We start from the raw sequence: 18,567 nt of genomic DNA on the forward strand, positions 1-18,567 counted from the left end.
GATGCCTAGTCCCATGATCAAAAGATCAAAATCAAATCAAAATAATTGCAAACGAAACTCCCCCAGGATTGTTGTTAGTTGGAGGCACCCATTGTTTCGGGCAAGCCATGGATTGATGATTGTTGGTGGAGGGGGAGTAAAAACTTTACCATTCTGTTTGGGAACCGCCTATAATGTATTTACTACAGAAGAAACTGGGAACCCTCGGTTGTTATGTTGACAATGAAAGCATACCTCTAAAAATTATTTATCTCTATTTCAAAATCGAGCTCTGGCACCTCTGCAAATCCCTGCTTCCCTCTGCGAAGGGCCTATCTTTTACTTTTATGCAAGAGTCAGTAGTATTCCTTCTCTTCCCAACCTACTCTTTAGTTGGCAAGCATCATGTGATGAGGAAAGATCTAAGCATATATGGCCAATCAAATATATTTGATCATGAATTATTATTGTTGACAATTATCTATATGATAAGTAAGTTGGGAGGCGAAACATTAAGCCCCTATCTTTCTCTATGTTCGATCGATGCTATTTGTTCTAAAAATATGATTTGAGTGGTAGCAATCATGGAAGACTATATGACAGTTCAGTATGTGGGATTTGCTAAATCGAAGCTCTTACATAGACCCTTCCTGAAAATAAGATGAATTGCAATTGTTTGATGACTAAGAACATAGTTGGCTAGTTTTCAAAAAGTTTATGGTCTATGCTTTAATATTTGAATAGCTTGTTACTTGATCATGAGAAGTTTTATGAGATGAGCTACTATTATGACATACAATGATGCTAGAAAAGGTGATTGAAATTATCATTGATCAAACTTATGCACCTGCTAGCATTCACACTTCATAAATTATTTCTTTTATCATTTACCTACTCGAGGACGAGCGGGAAGTAAGCTTGGGGATGCTGATACGTCTCCAATATATCTATAATTTATGAAGCATTCATGCTATTATATTATCTATTTTGGATGTTTATGAGATTTACTAAGCACTTTTATATTACTTTTGGGACTAACCTATTAACCGGAGGCCCAGCCCAAATTGTTGTTTCTTGCCTATTTCAGTGTTTCGAAGAAAAGGAATATCAAACAGAGTCCAAATGGAATGAAACCTTTGGGAGAGTTATTTTTGGAACGGAAGCAATCCAGGAGACTTGGAGTGCACATAAGGGAATCAACGAGGAAGCCACGAGGTAGGAAGGCGCGCCCTACCCCCTGGGCGCGTCCACCACCCTCGTGGGCCCCTCGCGGCTCCCCTGACCAACTTCTTTCGCCTATATATGTCCATATACCCTAAAAACATCAGGGAGCATAATAGATCGGGAGTTCCGCCGCCGCAAGCCTCTATCATGAATAAGGAAATATGAAATAACAACTTTATTATTGCCACTAGGGCATATTCCTTCAGTCTCCCACTTCCACTAGAGTCAGTAAACTAGATTACATTGTAATGAATCTAACACCCATGGAGTCTTGGTGCTGATCGTGTTTTTCTCGCGGAAGAGGCTTAGTCAATGGGTCTGCTACATTCAGATCCGTATGTATTTTGAAAATCTCTATGTCTCCATCCTTGACCTTTTCATGAATGGAGTTGAAGCGTCTCTTGATGTGTTTAGTTCTCTTGGGAAACCTGGATTCCTTCACCAAGGCAATTGCTCCAGTGTTGTCACAAAAGATTTTGTTTGGACCCGATGCACTGGGTATTACACCCAGATCGGATATGAACACCTTCATCCAGACTCGTTCATGCGCTGCTTCCGAAGCAGCTATGTACTCTGCTTCACACATAGATCCTGCCACGACGCTTTGCCTAGAACTTCACCAAATGACAACTCCACCATTCAATATAAATACGTATCCGTTTTGTGACTTAGAGTCATCCGGATCAGTGTCGAAACTAGCATCAACGTAACCATTTATGACGAGATCTACGTCACCTTCATAAACGAGAAACATATCCTTGGTCCTTTTCAGGTACTTCAGGATGTTCTTGACCGTTGTCTGGTGATCCACTCCTGGATTACTTTGGTACCTCCCTGTGAAACTTATGCAAGGCACACATCAGGTCTGGTACACAACATAGCATACATGATAGAACATTTGGCTGAGGCATATGAAATGACTTTCATTTTCTCTCTATATTCTGCAGTGGTCGGGCTTTGAGTCTGACTCAATCTCACACCTTGTAACACAGGTAAGAACCATTTCTTTGACTGGTCCATTTTGAACTTCTTCAAAACTTTGTCAAGGTATGTGCTTTGTGGAAGTCCTATTAAGCGTCTCGATCTATCCCTATAATCTTGATGCCCAATATATAAGCAGCTTCACCGAGGTCTTTCATTGAAAAATTCTTATTCAAGTATCTTTTTATGCTATCCAAAAATTCTGTATCATTTCCATTCAATAGTATGTCATCCACATATAATATCAGAAATGCTACAGAGCTCCCACTCACTTTCTTGTAAATACAGGCTTCATCGTAAGTCTGTATAAAACCATATTCTTTGATCACCTCATCAAAGCGTATATTCCAACTCCGAGATGCTTGCACAAGTCCATAGATGGATCGCTGCAGCTTGCACACTTTGTTAGCACATTTAGGATCGACAAAACCTTCTGGTTGCATCATATACAACTCTTCTTTAAGAAATCCATTAAGGAATGCAGTTTTGATGCCCATTTGCCAGGTTTCATAATTATAAAATGCGGTAATTGCTAACATGATTCGGACAGACTTAAGCATCTCTATGGGTGAGAAAGTCCCATCGTAGTCAACTCCTTGAACTTGTCAAAAACCTTTTGCGACAAGTCGATCTTTGTAGGCAGTAACATTACCATTAGCGTCAGTCTTCTTCTTGAAGATCCATTTATTCTCAATGGCTTGCCGATCATCGGGCAAGTCCAACAAAGTCCATACTTTGTTCTCATACATGGATCCTATCTCAGATTTCATGGCTTCAAGCCCTTTATAGGAATCTGGGCTCATCATAGCTTATTCATAGTTCGTAGGTTCGCCATGGTCTAATAACATAACTTCCAGGACAGGATTATCGTACCACTCTGGTGTGGACCGTGCTCTGGTCGACCTATGAGGTTTAGTAGTAACTTTATCTGAAGTTTCATGATCATTATTATTTGCTTCCTCTCTAGTTGGTGTAGGCATCAAGGGAACAGTTCTCTGTGATGTGCTACTTTCCAATTCGAGAGAAGGTACAATTACCTCATCAAGTTCTACTTTTCCTCCCACTCACTTCTTTCGAGAGAAACTCCTTCTCTAGAAAGGATCCATTCTTAGCAACAAAAATATTGCCTTCGGATCTGTGGTAGAAGGTGTACCCAATAGTTTCTTTAGGGTATCCTATGAAGACACACTTCTCTGATTTAGGTTCGCCCTTATCAGGCTGAATCCTTTTGACATAAGCGTCGCATCCCCATACTTTAAGAAATGACAGCTTAGGTTTCTTGCCAAACTACAGTTCGTATGGTGTTGTCTTAACGGATTTAGACAGTTCCCTATTTAATATGAATGCAGTTGTCTCTAATGCATAAACCCAAAATGATAGTGGTAAATCGGTAAGAGACATCATAGAGCGCACCATATCTAATAAAGTATGGTTACGACATTCAAACACACCATTATGTTGTGTTGTTCCAGGTGGCGTGAGTTGTGAAACATTTCCACATTGTTTTAAATGAAGGCCAAACTTGTAACTCAAATATTCGCCTCCACCATCAAATCATAGAAGCTTTATTTTCTTGTTACGGTGATTCTCCACTTCACTCTGAAATTCTTTGAACTTTTCAAATGTTCCATACTTGTGTTTCATCAAGTAGATATACCCATACCTACTCAAATCATCTGTGAAGGTCAGAAAATAACGATACCCCCCGCGTGCTTCAACACTCATCGGACCGCATACATCGGTATGTTATTTCCAATAAGTCATTAGCTTGCTCCATTGTTCCGGAGAACGGAGTTTTAGTCATCTTGCCCATGAGGCATGGTTAGCAAGTATCAAATGATTCATAATCAAGTGATTCCAAAAGTCCATCCGCATGGAGTTTCTTCATGCGCTTTACACCAATATGATCTAAATGGCAGTGCCATATGTATGTTGCACTATCATTATCAACTTTGCATCTTTTGGCATCAATATTATGAATATGTGTATCACTACGATCGAGATTCAACAAGAATAGACCATTCATCAAGGGTGCATGACCATAAAAGATATTACTCATATAAATAGAACAACCATTATTCTCCGATTTAAATGAATAACCACCTCAGAATAAACAAGATCCAGATATAATGTTCATGCTCAACACGGGCACCAAATAAAAATTATTGAGGTCTAAAATTAATCCCGAAGGTAGATGTAGAGGTAGTGTGCCAACGGTGATCACATCGACCTTGGAACCATTCCCGACGCGCATCGTCACCTCGTCCTTAGCCAATCTTCATTTATTCTGCAGCTCCTGTTTTGAGTTACAAACATGAGCAACCAAACCAGTATCAAATACTCAGTCACTACTATGAGCATTAGTAAGGTTCACATCAATAACATGTATATCAAATACCTTTGTTCACTTTGCCATCCTTCTTATCTGCCAAGTATTTGGGGCAGTTCCGCTTCCAGTGGCCATTCCCTTTACAGTAGAAGCACTCAGTCTCAGGCTTGGGTCTAGCTTTGGGCTACTTCCCGGGAGTGGCAACTTGCTTTCCATTCTTCTTGAAGTTCCCTTTCTTTCCCTTGCCCTATTTCTTGAAACTAGTGCTCTTGTTAACCATCAACACTTGATGCTCCCTCTTGATTTCTACCTCCGCGGCCTTAAGCATTGCGAAGAGCTCAGGAACCGTTTTGTTCATCCCTTGCATATTATAGTTCATCATGAAGCCTTTGTAGCTTGGTGGCAGTGATTGAAGAACTTTGTCAATAACACTATCAACTGGAAGATGAACTGCCAGCTGACTCAAGTGATTATGATACCTAGACATTTTGAGTATGTGTTCACCGACATAACTATTCTCCTCCATCTTGCAGCTATAGAACTTGTTGGAGGCTCCATATCTCTCAACCAGGGCATTTGCTTGAAATATTAACTTCAACTCTTGGAACATCTCATATGCTCCATGATGTTCAAAACATCATTGAAGTCCCGGTTCTAGGCCGTAAAGCATGGCACACCAAACTATTAAGTAGTCATCAGATCGAGCCTGCCAGACATTCATGTAGTAGCTCCTGCAGTAGGTCTGTCACCTAGCGGTGCATCAAGGACATAATTCTTCTGTGCAACAATGAGGATATTCCTCAAGTTACGGACCCAGTCCGTGTAACTGCTACCATCATCTTTCAACTTAGCTTTCTCTAGGAACGCATTAAAATTCAGGGGAACGGTAGCTCGGGCCATTGATCTACAACATAGATATGCAAAACTATTAAGACTAAGTTCATGATAAATTAAGTTCAATTAATCAAATTACTAATGAACTCCCACTTAAATAAGCATCCCTCAAGTTATCTAAGTGATACATGATCCAAATCCACTAACCTATGTCCGATCATCACGTGAGATGGGGTGGTCATCAATGGTGAACATCTCTATGTTGATCATTTCTACTCTATGACTCACGTCCGACCTTTCGGTCTCCAGTGTTCCGAGACCATGTCTGTACATGCTAGGCTCGTCAAGTTTAACCCAAGTATTCTGCATGTGCAAAACTGTCTTACACCCGTTGTATGTGAACGTAGAGTCTATCACACCCGATCATCACGAGGTGCTTAGAAACGACGAACTTTGACAACGGTGCATACTTGGGGAGAACACTTTTATCTTGAAATTTAGTGAAGGGATCATCTTATAATGCTACCGCCGTTCTAAGCAAAATAAGATGCATAAATGATAAACATCACATGCAATCAAAATACGTGACATGATACGGCCATCATCATCTTGTGCTTTTGATCTCCATCTCCAAAGCATCGTCATGATCTCCATCATCACCGGCTGGACACCTTGATCTCCATCGTTGCATCGTGGTCGTCTCGCCAACTATTGCTTCTACAACTATTGCTAACGCATAGCGATAACGTAAAGCAATTACATGGCGCTTGCATTTCATACAATAAAGAGACCACCCTAAGGCTCCTGCTGGTTGTCGATATTACAAAACATGATCATCTCATACATCAACATATATCACATCATATCTTTACCATATCACATCACAACATACCCTGCAAAAACAAGTTAGACGTCCTGTACTTTGATGTTGCAAGTTTTACGTGGGTGCTACGGACTTCTAGCAAGAACCGCTCTTACCTACGCAAAAACCACAACGGCGATTTATCAGGTTTGTTGCTTTAACCTTCTTCAAGGACCATCCGTAGTCAAATTCGATTCAACTAAAGTAGGAGAAACAGACACCCGCCAACCACCTTTATGCAAAACAAGTTGCATGTCACTCGGTGGAACCGGTCTCATGTGCGTGGACATGTAAGGTTGGCCCGGGCCGCTTCATCCCACAGTACCGCTGAATTAAAATAAGACGTTGATGGTAAGTAGTATGACTATCACCACCCACAACTCTTTGTCTTCTACTCGTGCATATCATCTACGCATAGACCTGGCTTGGATGCCACTGTTGGGAAACATTGCACGGAAAACAAAAAAATTCTACGCACACGCAAGATCTATCCATGGAGATGCATAGAAACGAGGGGAAGAGTGTGTCTACATACCCTCATAGACCGTAAATGAAAGCATTTAGTAATGCGGTTGATGTAGTCGAACTTCTTCACGGTCCAACCGATCAAGTACCGTACGTACGGCACCTCCGCATTCAACACACATTCAGCTCGGTGACGTTCTCGCCTTCTTGATCCAGCAACACAACGAAGTAGTGGATGAGTTCCGGCAGCACGACGGCATCGTGACGGTGGTGGTGATGTTATCTCCAAAGGGCTTCGCCTAAGCCCTCCGAAAATATGACCGAGGGACAAAACTATGGAGAGGGGCGCCGCACACGGCTAAGAGATTGTCGTGGCTTATGTGTGGCGCCCCCTCCCACATATATATAGGTGGGGGAGAGGGACAAGCCAAGGAGGTGCCCCAAGGAGGCCGAATCCTCCTAGGGTTCCTCCCATACCCGCGCCCCCTTACCATATTTGCCGGAGGGGGAAAGGAAAGGGGGAGAGGGAAGGAAAGGGGAGGTCGAATCCCCCTCCTTCCTTTCTACCATAGGTAGGCTGCCATAGGGGGGTGCGCCATCCCCTTGTGGGCTAGTGAGCTCCCCTCTAACGGCCCAATCATCCTCCCGGTTGTTTCCCGGAACCCTTCCGGTGATCCGATGACTACCCGGTGCACTCCAAAACTCTTCTGGTGTCCAAATATCATCGTCCTATATATCAATCTTTACCTCTGTACCATTCCGGAGGTCCTCGTCATGTCCGTGATTTCATCCGAGACTCCGAACAACATTCGGTCACCAAATCATATAACTCATATAACACTATATCGTCAATGAACGTTAAGCATGAGGACCCTACGGGTTCGACAACTATGTTGACATGACCGAGACACCTCTCCGTTCAATAACCAATAGCTGAACCTGGATGCCCATATTGGTTCCTACATATTCTACGAAGATCTTTATCGGTCGAACCAAAATGACAACATACACAATTCCCTTTGTCTGCCGGTATGTTACTTGCCCGAGATTCGATCGTCGGTATCTCTATACCTAGTTCAATCTCGTTACCGGCAAGTCTCTTTACTCGTTCCGTAATACATCATCTTGTAACTAACTCCTTAGTCACTTTGCTTGCAAGCTTCTCATGATCTGTATTACCGAGAGGGCCCAGAGATACCTCTTCGATACACAGAGTGACAAATTCTAATCTCGATCCATGCCAACTCAACAAAAACCTTCGTAGATACCTATAGAGCATCTTTATGATCACCTAGTTACGTTGTGACGTTTGATAGAACACAAGGTATTCCTCTGGTATTCGGGAGTTGCACGATCTCATGGTTTATTTGACATTCAAGAAAGCAGTAGCAATAAACTGAACGATCATATGCTATGCTAACGATGGGTCTTGTCCATCACATTATTCTCCTCATGATGTGATCCCGTTATCAAACAACACATGTCTATGGGTAGGAAACCTTAACCATCTTTGATCAACGAGCTAGTCTAGTAGAGGCTTACTAGGGTGTAACGCCCGGATAATTATGCTATAGTGAACCTCTTCTAATGATGCCACGTCACCTCCCTTACTGTTGCTAATCTCACGTTAGTTCAAAATGATTCAAATTCAAATTTGAATTATTGACAAACATCAAAAAAATTCAAACATTAAAACTAAACTGTTAGGATTGTGGCATAATTACATATACTAAATTAGGTACAACTTTGGTATTTTACTAAAACTAAAGGATATTGAAAATAAAAGAAAACCATAAAGGAAAAATAAATAAATGGGAAAGGCAAAACAAAAATAGAAATAAAAGGAAAAGGAACCCCCCCTCGCTGGTCCTCGGCCCAGCTGGCCATTGGTCTAGCCAGGTCGGCCTAGTCGGTGCCCCACTCCCCTCCTCCATATTCCCCCCGGGGAAAAACCCTAACCCTAACCCAACCACCCCCACTTCCCCACTCCCTCTTCCCCCTCCTGATCCGATCTAGATCGGGCCGGATCCCCATCGCCCCTCACCTCCGTGCCCGAGGCCACCGCGCCACCCGACGCCAACTGTCCTCGCCGACCACCACCGCCACCCCGGACCGCCTTCACGTCGCCGGACCTCGCATTGCCTTCTCGTCTCCTTCCCAAGCCATATCGCTGGACGCTGTCGTCCCCGTCCTCCTCCTCGAGCCCGGTGCCTTAGTACGTACGCCCCACCGTGAGCGCTCTCCTCCTGTCCCCTCTTCCCCTGTCACTGCGCGCCTGAGGTCGTGCTCGCCACGAACCGCTCCGTCCCGCTCGACTGCAGCCGCTGCTGTTTGTGCCGCCCGCCCGCCTCTGCTGCCTCGCTGCTCGCTGCCGCTGCCTCTGCTGCTGCTAGCACCGCCGCCACTACCTCCCACCCCATGTGCACCCGCTCAACGGCGTTCATCGCCGCCGCCCTGTCCAGTCTGAGGCAACCGGCCTCGCCGCGCCGGTGGCTGGCCCCACCCCGCTGTCAATCTGGGTGTGCGCCCATTCTAGCTGGGTGCTAGCACCCGTTTGCCCACAACCGCTATGGCCCTTGGGTCACTGACTAGGGGGGGCCAGCCCCAGGAACGCAAAAAAGAAATAATAAGGATAATAATAATAATAATAATAATAATAATAATAATAATAATTAGTTAATTAAATGAATTAATTAATCTAATTAATCATGTTAATTAACCTTAATAATCTGTTAGTTAGTGAAAAGAGAATGACGACCGGGCCCCACCTGTCAGTTTGGCTGGTCAATGGTCAATGTTGAGCACTGACGTCATGATGACGCAATAATTATTTTCAAATTAAATTAAATCTGTTAATTCTAAAAATGAATTAAAACTTTTAAAATTAATATAAAATAATTTGTAACTCGGATGAAAATACTTTGTACATGAAAGTTGCTCAGAACGACGAGGCGAATCCGAATACGCAGTCCGTTCATCCGCCATACGTCCCTAGCATAGAGAACATGCAACAATGCACCTTCGGTTCATCTGTCCGAAAACGTCAAACATCAGGAATACTTTCCCAGATGTTTCCCCCTTTGCCGATATCACCTACTACTACGTTAGGGCACACCTAGCACCGCTCATTGTCATGTCATGCATCGTCATGCATATGTTTGCATTATATTTATTGTTTCCTCCCCCTCTTCTCTCGTCAAACACCAAGACCGACGCCGCTGCTACCCTGTACGACAATGGTGTTGACGACCCGTCCTTCTCTGCCGTGCTTCCAGGCAAGCAAACCCCCTTTGATCAACCAGATATCATATCCGCAACAAGTAGATCGAAACGATTCTGCATCTACTACTATTGCTCCACACATCGACCGCTATCCAGCATGCCTCTAAAGTATTAAGTTCATAAGAACAGAGTAATGCATTAGGCAAGATGACATGATGTAGAGGGATAAACTCAAGCAATATGATATAAACCCCAGCTTTTTATCCTTGATGGCAACAATACAATACGTGCCTTGCTGTCCCTGCTGTCACTGAGAAAGGACACCGCAAGATTGAACCCAAAGCTAAGCACTTCTCCCATTGCAAGAAAGATCAATCTAGTAGGCCAAACCAAACTGATAATTCGAAGAGACTTGCAAAGATAACCAATCATACATAAAAGAATTCAGAGGAGATTCAAATATTTCTCATAGATAAACTTGATCATAAACCCACAATTCATCGGATCTCGACAAACACACCGCAAAAAGAGTTACATCAAATAGATCTCCAAGAAGATCAAGGAGAACTTTGTATTGAGATTCAAAGAGAGAGAAGAAGACATCTAGCTAATAACTATGGATCCGAAGGTCTGTGGTAAACTACTCACAACTCATCGGAGAGGCTATGGTGTTGATGTAGAAGCCCTTCGTGATTGATTCCCCCTCCAGCGGAGCGCCGAAAAAGGCTCCAAGATGGGATCTCACGGGTACAGAAGGTTGCGGCGGTGGAAATAGGGTTTCGTGGTGCTCCTGGATGTTTTCAGGTTATGCAAGTATATATAGGCGAAGGAAGTCGGTCAGGGGAGCCACGAGGGGCCCACGAGGGTGGGGGACGCGCCCACCCCCCTAGGGCGCGCCTCCCTGCCTCGTGGCCTCCTCGGCTGCTTCTTGATGTCCACTCTAAGTCTCCTGGATTGCGTTTGTTCCAAAAAGAACTCCCCCAAAGGTTTCATTCCGTTTGGACTCCATTTGATATTCCTTTTCTGCGAAACACAAAAATAGGCAAAAAAACAGCAATTTGGGCTGGGCCTCCGGTTAATAGGTTAGTCCCAAAAATGATATAAAAGTGTATAGTAAAGCCCATAAACATCCAAAACAGGTAATATAATAGCATGGAACAATCAAAAATTATAGATACGTTGGAGACGTATCAAGCATCCCCAAGCTTAATTCCTGCTCGTCCTCGAGTAGGTAAATGGTAGAAACAGAGTTTTTAATGTGGAATGCTACCTAGCATATTTCTCAATGTAATTTTCTTTATTGTGGCATGAATGTTCGAATCCAAATGATTCAAGATAAAAGTTTAATATTGACATACAAATAGTGATACTTCAAGCATACTAACAAAGTAATCATGTCTTCTCAAAATAACATGGCCAAAGAAAGTTATCCCTACAACATCATATAGTCTGGCTATGCTCTATCTTCATCACATAAAATATTTAAATCATGCACAACCCCGGTTTTAGCCAAGCAATTGTTTCAGACTTTAGTATTCTCAAACTTTTTCAATCTTCACACAATACATGAGCGTGAGCCATGGACATAGCACTATATGTGGAATAGGATGGTGGTTGTGGAGAAGACAAAAAAGAGAAGATAGTCTCACATCAACTAGGAGATGCCCATTAATAGATATTAATGTGAGTGAGTAGGGATTGCCATGCAATGGATGCACTAGACCTATAAGTGTATGAAAGCTCATCAAAAGAAACTAAGTGGGTGTGCATCCAACTTGCTTGCTCGTGAAGACCTAAGGCATTTTGAGGAAGCCCATCATTGGAATATACAAGCCAAGTTCTATAATGAAAAATTCCCACTAGCATATGAAAGTGACAACATAGGAGACTCTCTATCATGAAGACCATGGTGCTACTTTGAAGCACAAGTGTGGAAAAGGATAGTAACATTGTCCCTTCTCTCTTTTTCTCTCATTTTTTTGGTGGGCTTCTTTGGCCTCATTTTTTTTTATTTGGGCTTCTTTGGCCTCTTTTATTTTTCATAAAGTCCGGAGTCTCATCCCGACTTGTGGGGGAATCATAGTCTCCATCATCCTTTCCTCACTTGGGACAATGCTCTAATAATGAAGATCATAACACTTTTATTTACTTACAACTCAAGAATTACAACTCAATACTTAGAACAAAATATGACTCTATGTCGATGCCTCCGGCGGTGTACCGGAATATGCAATGAATCAAGAGCGACATGTATGAAAGAAATATGAATGGTGGCTTTGCCACAAATACGATGTCAACTACATGATCATGCAAAAGCAATATGACAATGATGATGCGTGTAATAAATAACGTTACGTTTGAAAGTTGCATGGCAATATATCTCGGAATGTCTATGGAAATGCCATAATAGGTATGTATGGTGGCTGTTTTGAGGAAGATATATGGTGGGTGTATAGTATCGGCGAAAGTTGCGGCACAAGAGAGGCTAGCAATGGTGGAAGGGTGAGAGTGCGTATAATCCATGGACTCAAATTAGTCATGAAGAACTCATATACTTATTGCAACAATCTACAAGTTATCAAAACAAAGTACTACACGCATGCTCCTAGGGAAGGGTTGGTAGGAGTTAACCATCGCGCGATCCCGACCTCCACACATAAGGAAGACAATCAATAAATAAATCATGCTCCAACTTCATCACATAACGGTTCACCATACGTGCATGCTACGGGAATCACAAACTTTTAACACAAGTATTCCTCAAATTCATAACTACCTAACTAGCATGACTCTAATATTACCATCCTCATATCTCAAAACAATCATCAAGCATCAAACTGATCATAGCATTCAATGCACTCTATATGATAGTTTTTATTATACCCGACTTGGATGCCCATCATATTAGGCCTAATTTTATAACCAAGGCAAATACCATGTTGTTCTAAAAGACTCTCAAAATAATATAAGTGAAGCATGATAAGTCAATAATTTCTACAAAATAAAACCACCGCCGTGCTCTAAAAAGATATAAGTGAAGCACTAGAGCAAAATTGTCTAGCTCAAAAGATATAAGTGAAGCACATAGAGTATTCTAATAAATTCCAATTCATGTGTGTCTCTTCCAAAAGGTGTGTACAGCAAGGATGATTGTGGTGAACTAAAAATCAAAGACTCAAATCATACAAGATGCTCCAAGCAAAACACATATCATGTGGTGAATAAAAATATAGCTCCAAGTAAAGTTACCGATAGACGAAGACGAAAGAGGGGATGCCTTCCGGGCCATCCCCAAGCTTAGGCTTTTGGTTGTCCTTGAATTTACCTTGGGGTGCCTTGGTCATCCCCAAGCTTAGGCTCTTTCCACTCCTTATTCCATAGTCCATCAAATCTTTACCCAAAACTTGAAAACTTCACAACACAAAACTCAACAGAAAATCTCATGAGCTCCGTTAGTGCAAGAAAGCAAACCACCACTTTAAAGTACTGTAATGAACTCATTATTTATTTATATTGTGTTAAACCTACTGTATTCCAACTTCTCTATGGTTCATACCCCCTGATACTAGCCATAGATTCATTAAAATAAGTAAACAACACATGAAAAACAGAATCTGTCAAAAACAGAACAATCTGTAGCAATCTGTAACTTTCGAATAATTATAGAACTCTAAAATTCTACCAAAATAGAGAGTCCTAGGAAATTTTTCTATTAATCTACTGCAAAAATAATCATCTAAAAATCACGTTTCTGTGATTTATTAAAATTATTCTCGTGTGTGCAAAAGTTTCTGTTTTTCAGCAAGATCAAATTAACTATCACCCAAGATGATTCTATAGGTTCTACTTGGCACAAATACTAATTAAACCATAAAACCACATCTAAACAGAGGATAGATGAATTATTTAATACTAAACAGGAGCAAAAAGCAAGAAACAAAAATAAAATTGGGTTGCCTCCCAACAAGCGCTATCGTTTAACGCCCCTAACTAGGCATAAAAGCGAGAATAGATCTAAGTATTGCCATAATGATAAGGTAAATCACAAAAAATCATCTCATATTCCCTTCAGCTGCAAGTTTTCTTTGTGGCAAGAAAAAGTAATCAAAAGGGCTAAATTTAATGGGACAGAAGTCCCCAAGATCAAGCTCGGGAGGTATGGGTTCGTCCTTTGGCCCCTCATATTGCACAACCAATTCATCATTATAAGCATTCTTTTGGCAAAAAGTAATGATCCTTTGCTCAAGAGAAAATCCTAACCCATTGTTTTGAATAGCAAAATCATCGTTAAGTTCAGAGATTCTATCAACTAGAACATCGGTAGGAACCTTTTTTCTAAGGTTTTCATTATAAGCAACATGATCTAGAGATTGTAAATGCATCATGTCTTCTTGATTAAATAGGATCGCCTCTACGGGAGGACGACCACTGAGGGAGTCCTGGACTAGGGGGTGTTCGGATAGCCGGACTATCATCATCGGCCGGACTCCAAGACTATGAAGATACAAGATTGAAGACTTCGTCCCGTGTCCGGATGGGACTTTCCTTGGCGTGGAAGGCAAGCTTGGCGATACGGATATGTAGATCTCCTACCATTGTAACCGACTCTGTGTAACCCTAGCTCTCCCCGGTGTCTATATAAACCGGAGGGTTTTAGTCCGTAGGACAACAACCATTACAACAATCATACCATAGGCTAGCTTCTAGAGTTTAGCCTCCTTGATCTCGTGGTAGATCCACTCTTGTACTACTCATATCATCAATATCAATCAAGCAGGAGTAGGGTTTTACCTCCATCGAGAGGGCCCGAACCTGGGTAAAACATCGTGTCCCTTGTCTCCTGTTACCATCCGCCTAGATGCACAGTTCGGGACCCCCTACCCGAGATCCGCCGGTTTTGACACCGACATTGGTGCTTTCATTGAGAGTTCCTCTGTGTCGTCACCGATAGGCTTGATGGCTTCTTCAATCAACAACAACGCGGTCCTGGGTGAGATTTTTCTCCCCGGACAGATCTTCGTGTTCGGCGGCTTCGCACTGCGGGCCAATTCACTTGGCCATCTGGAGCAGATCGAAAGCTACGCCCCTGGCCATCAGATCAGATTTGGGAGCCTAAACTTCACGGCGGATATCCGCGGAGACTTGATCTTCGATGGATCCGAGCCACAGCCGAGCGTGCCGCACTGTCACGATGGGCATGATCTAACTATGCCGCCGGACAGTACCTTGGAGGCCGCACACGAATCCGCTCCGACCCATAGTCCAGAGCCGATCGCACAGATCGAGGACGGGTGGCTGGACACCGCCTCGGGAGCTGCAACTTCCACGGCGATGGAGCCGAACACTGACCTCGTCCCTTATAAAGCTCGTGACTCTAAGGTGTCGGACTCCCTGCCGGACTCCGAACCTCCTGCGCCCCTACCAATCGAATCTGATTGGGCACCAATCATGGAGTTCACTGCGGCGGACATCTTTCAGCACTCACCCTTTGGCGACATCCTGAAATCGCTAAAGCATCTCTCGCTATCCGGAGAGCCCTGGCCGGACTACGGCCAGGATGGTTGGGATGCGGACGACGAAGAAATTCAAAGCCCACCCACCACCCACTTTGTAGCCACTGTCGACGATCTACCCGACATGCTAGACTACGACTTCGAAGACATCGACGGTATGGACGACGATGCCGGAGACGATCAAGAACCAGTGCCTACAGGGCACTGGAAGACCACCTCGTCATACGACATATACATGGTGGACACCCCAAAATATGGGGACAGCGAAGAAGCAGTGGAGGCAGATTCCTTAAAGAAACAGCCGAAGCGCCGACGTCAACGGCGCCGCTCTAAATCCCGCCACAACAAGAATGGAGATTCCGGCACCGGAGATAATAACACCCCAGAGAGTGCCGAAGACAACCCCCTCCAGCACAATTAAGCACAGGAGGACGGGGAAGCCAGCCCTCGAGAGAGAGCGGCAGATGAGGAGTTAGAGGATGACAATTACATGCCTCCCTCCGGAGACAAGGCAAGCCTCAACGACGACGATTTTTTCGTGCCCGAGGATCCCGTCGAACAAGAGCGTTTTAAACGCAGGCTAATGGCCACGGCGAACAGCCTAAAGAAAAAGCAGCAACAGCTTCAAGCTGATCAAGACCTGCTGGCCGACAGATGGACCGAGGTCCTCGCGGCCGAAGAGTATGAACTCAAACGCCCCTCCAAAAGCTACCCAAAACGCAAGTTGCTCCCCCGACTAGAGGAGGAAGCATACAAACCTTCATCACCAGCGCACAATATGGCAGACCGACCACCTCGTGGCCGCGACAGAGAGGCATCTAGGCCCTCCACCAGAACCGTACCCCGGCACCGCTCAAAAAGTACGAAGCCACGGGGGAACGCGCCGGACTTGCGGGATATATTGGAGGACAAGGCAAGACAATCCAGATCTATCTATGGATCACATGGGCGCCCCACGACCCACGACGAATACTGTCGCACCGGATACAGCAACTCCGGCCGGGCCGAACATAGCAGACAACGCTCTCTTGAGCTACATCGTGACGTTGCTCAATACAGAGGCGCCGCACACCCACTATGCTTCACAGACGAAGTAATGGATCATCAAATCCCTGAAGGGTTTAAACCCGTGAACATTGAATCCTACGATGGCACAACAGACCCCGCGGTTTGGATCGAAGATTACCTCCTTCACATCCATATGGCCCGCGGCGACGATCTCCACGCCATCAAGTATCTCCCACTCAAGCTTAAAGGACCAGCTCGGCATTGGCTTAACAGCTTGCGCGCAGAGTCAATTGGGTGTTGGGAGGACCTGGAAGCCGCATTCCTCGACAACTTCTAGGGCACATATGTGCGACCACCAGACGCCGATGACCTAAGCCACATAATTCAGCAGCTAGATGAATCGGCCAGACAGTTCTGGACACGGTTCTTAACCAAGAAAAATCAAATCGTCGACTTTCCGGATGCAGAGGCCCTCGCAGCCTTCAAACATAACATCCGCGATGAGTGGCTAGCCCGGCACCTAGGACAGGAAAAGCCGAAATCCATGGCAGCCCTCACGTCACTCATAACCCGCTTCTGTGCGGGAGAGGACAGCTGGCTAGCTCGCAGCAACAACCTCAGCAAAAATGCTGGCAGTCCAGATACCAAGGACCACAATGGCAGGTCGCGTCGAAACAAAAACAAACGCCGCGTTAACGGCGATAACAATGAGGATATGGCAGTCAACACCGGATTCAGAGGCTCTAAACCCGGTCAACGGAAGAAGCCATTCAAAAGAACTACTCCGGCTCCGTCCAATTTGGACCGAATACTCGACCGCTCATGCCAGATACATGGCACCCCCGAAAAGCCAGCTAACCACACCAACAGAGATTGTTGGGTATTTAAGCAGGCAGGCAAGTTAATTGCCGAAAACAATGACAAGGGGCTGCACAGCGATGACGAGGAAGAGACCCGGCCATCGAACAATAGAGGACAAAAGGGCTTCCCCCCCACAAGTGCGGACGGTAAACATGATATACGCAACCCACATACCCAAGAGGGAGCGGAAGCGTGCACTAAGGGACGTATATGCGATGGAGCCAGTCGCCCCGAAGTTCAATCCATGGTCCTCTTGCCAGATCATTTCGACCAAAGAGACCATCCGACCAGTATCCGCCATGGTGGATTCGCCGCATTGGTTTTAGACTCAATCTTCAATGGATTTCACCTCACGAGAGTCCTGACGGACGGCGGTAGTAGCCTGAACCTGCTTTATCAGGATACAGTGTGCAAGATGGGCATAGACCCCTCAAGGATTAAACCTACAAAGACGACCTTCAAAGGCGTCATACCAGGTGTTGAGGCCAATTGTACAGGCTCAGTCACACTGGAAGTGGTCTTCGGATCCCCGGATAATTTCCGAAGCGAGGAGTTAATCTTCGACATAGTCCCGTTCCGCAGCGGCTATCACGCTCTGCTGGGACGAACCGCGTTTGCAAAGTTCAACGCAGTGCCACATTATGCATACCTCAAGCTCAAGATGCCAGGCCCTCGTGGAGTCATCACGGTCAACGGAAATACGGAACGCTCCCTCCGAACGGAGGAACATACAGCGGCTCTCGCGGCAGAAGTACAGAGCAGCCTTTTAAGGCAATTTTCAAGTCTGGCCGTTAAACAACCGGACACGGCCAAACGCGCCCGGAGCAACATCAATCAAGACCACCTGGCACGTTCTGAGCACGCGTAGCAACACGGCCCCAACCCCAACCCTCGCATGATTGCAAGACAAGCTCTCCGCGTACATCATTACGCTCTGGAGATACCTTGGGCATAGAGGGAGGGGCACGACCACGACAGGCCCAAAGTGCGGCTCAACCACACCAGGGGCTCCTAAGTGTGTCGCCTTTTTTTTTCCTTTTTTATTTTTTCTTATCTACAGGACTCCGTTTACAAGAGGTCCTGTCCGGCAGTAGATCGGCCGAACTCATGATGCAACAGCCAGGGAGGAACAAGGGCTACGACGAACACTCAAGTGGTCTCCATTACGAGCATTAAATCTGTTTATTACAACATTCCGCAGCCCACCCCTGGAGGGGGACATGTTTAAAATAGTCCACTCCCTTGCTTACTGCACTATTTGTATCATTCTGCACTCATGGCAGAATTCC

Source organism: Triticum dicoccoides, chromosome 5B, assembly GCF_002162155.2.
Source record: "Triticum dicoccoides isolate Atlit2015 ecotype Zavitan chromosome 5B, WEW_v2.0, whole genome shotgun sequence".
Classification (NCBI taxonomy): domain Eukaryota; kingdom Viridiplantae; phylum Streptophyta; class Magnoliopsida; order Poales; family Poaceae; genus Triticum; species Triticum dicoccoides.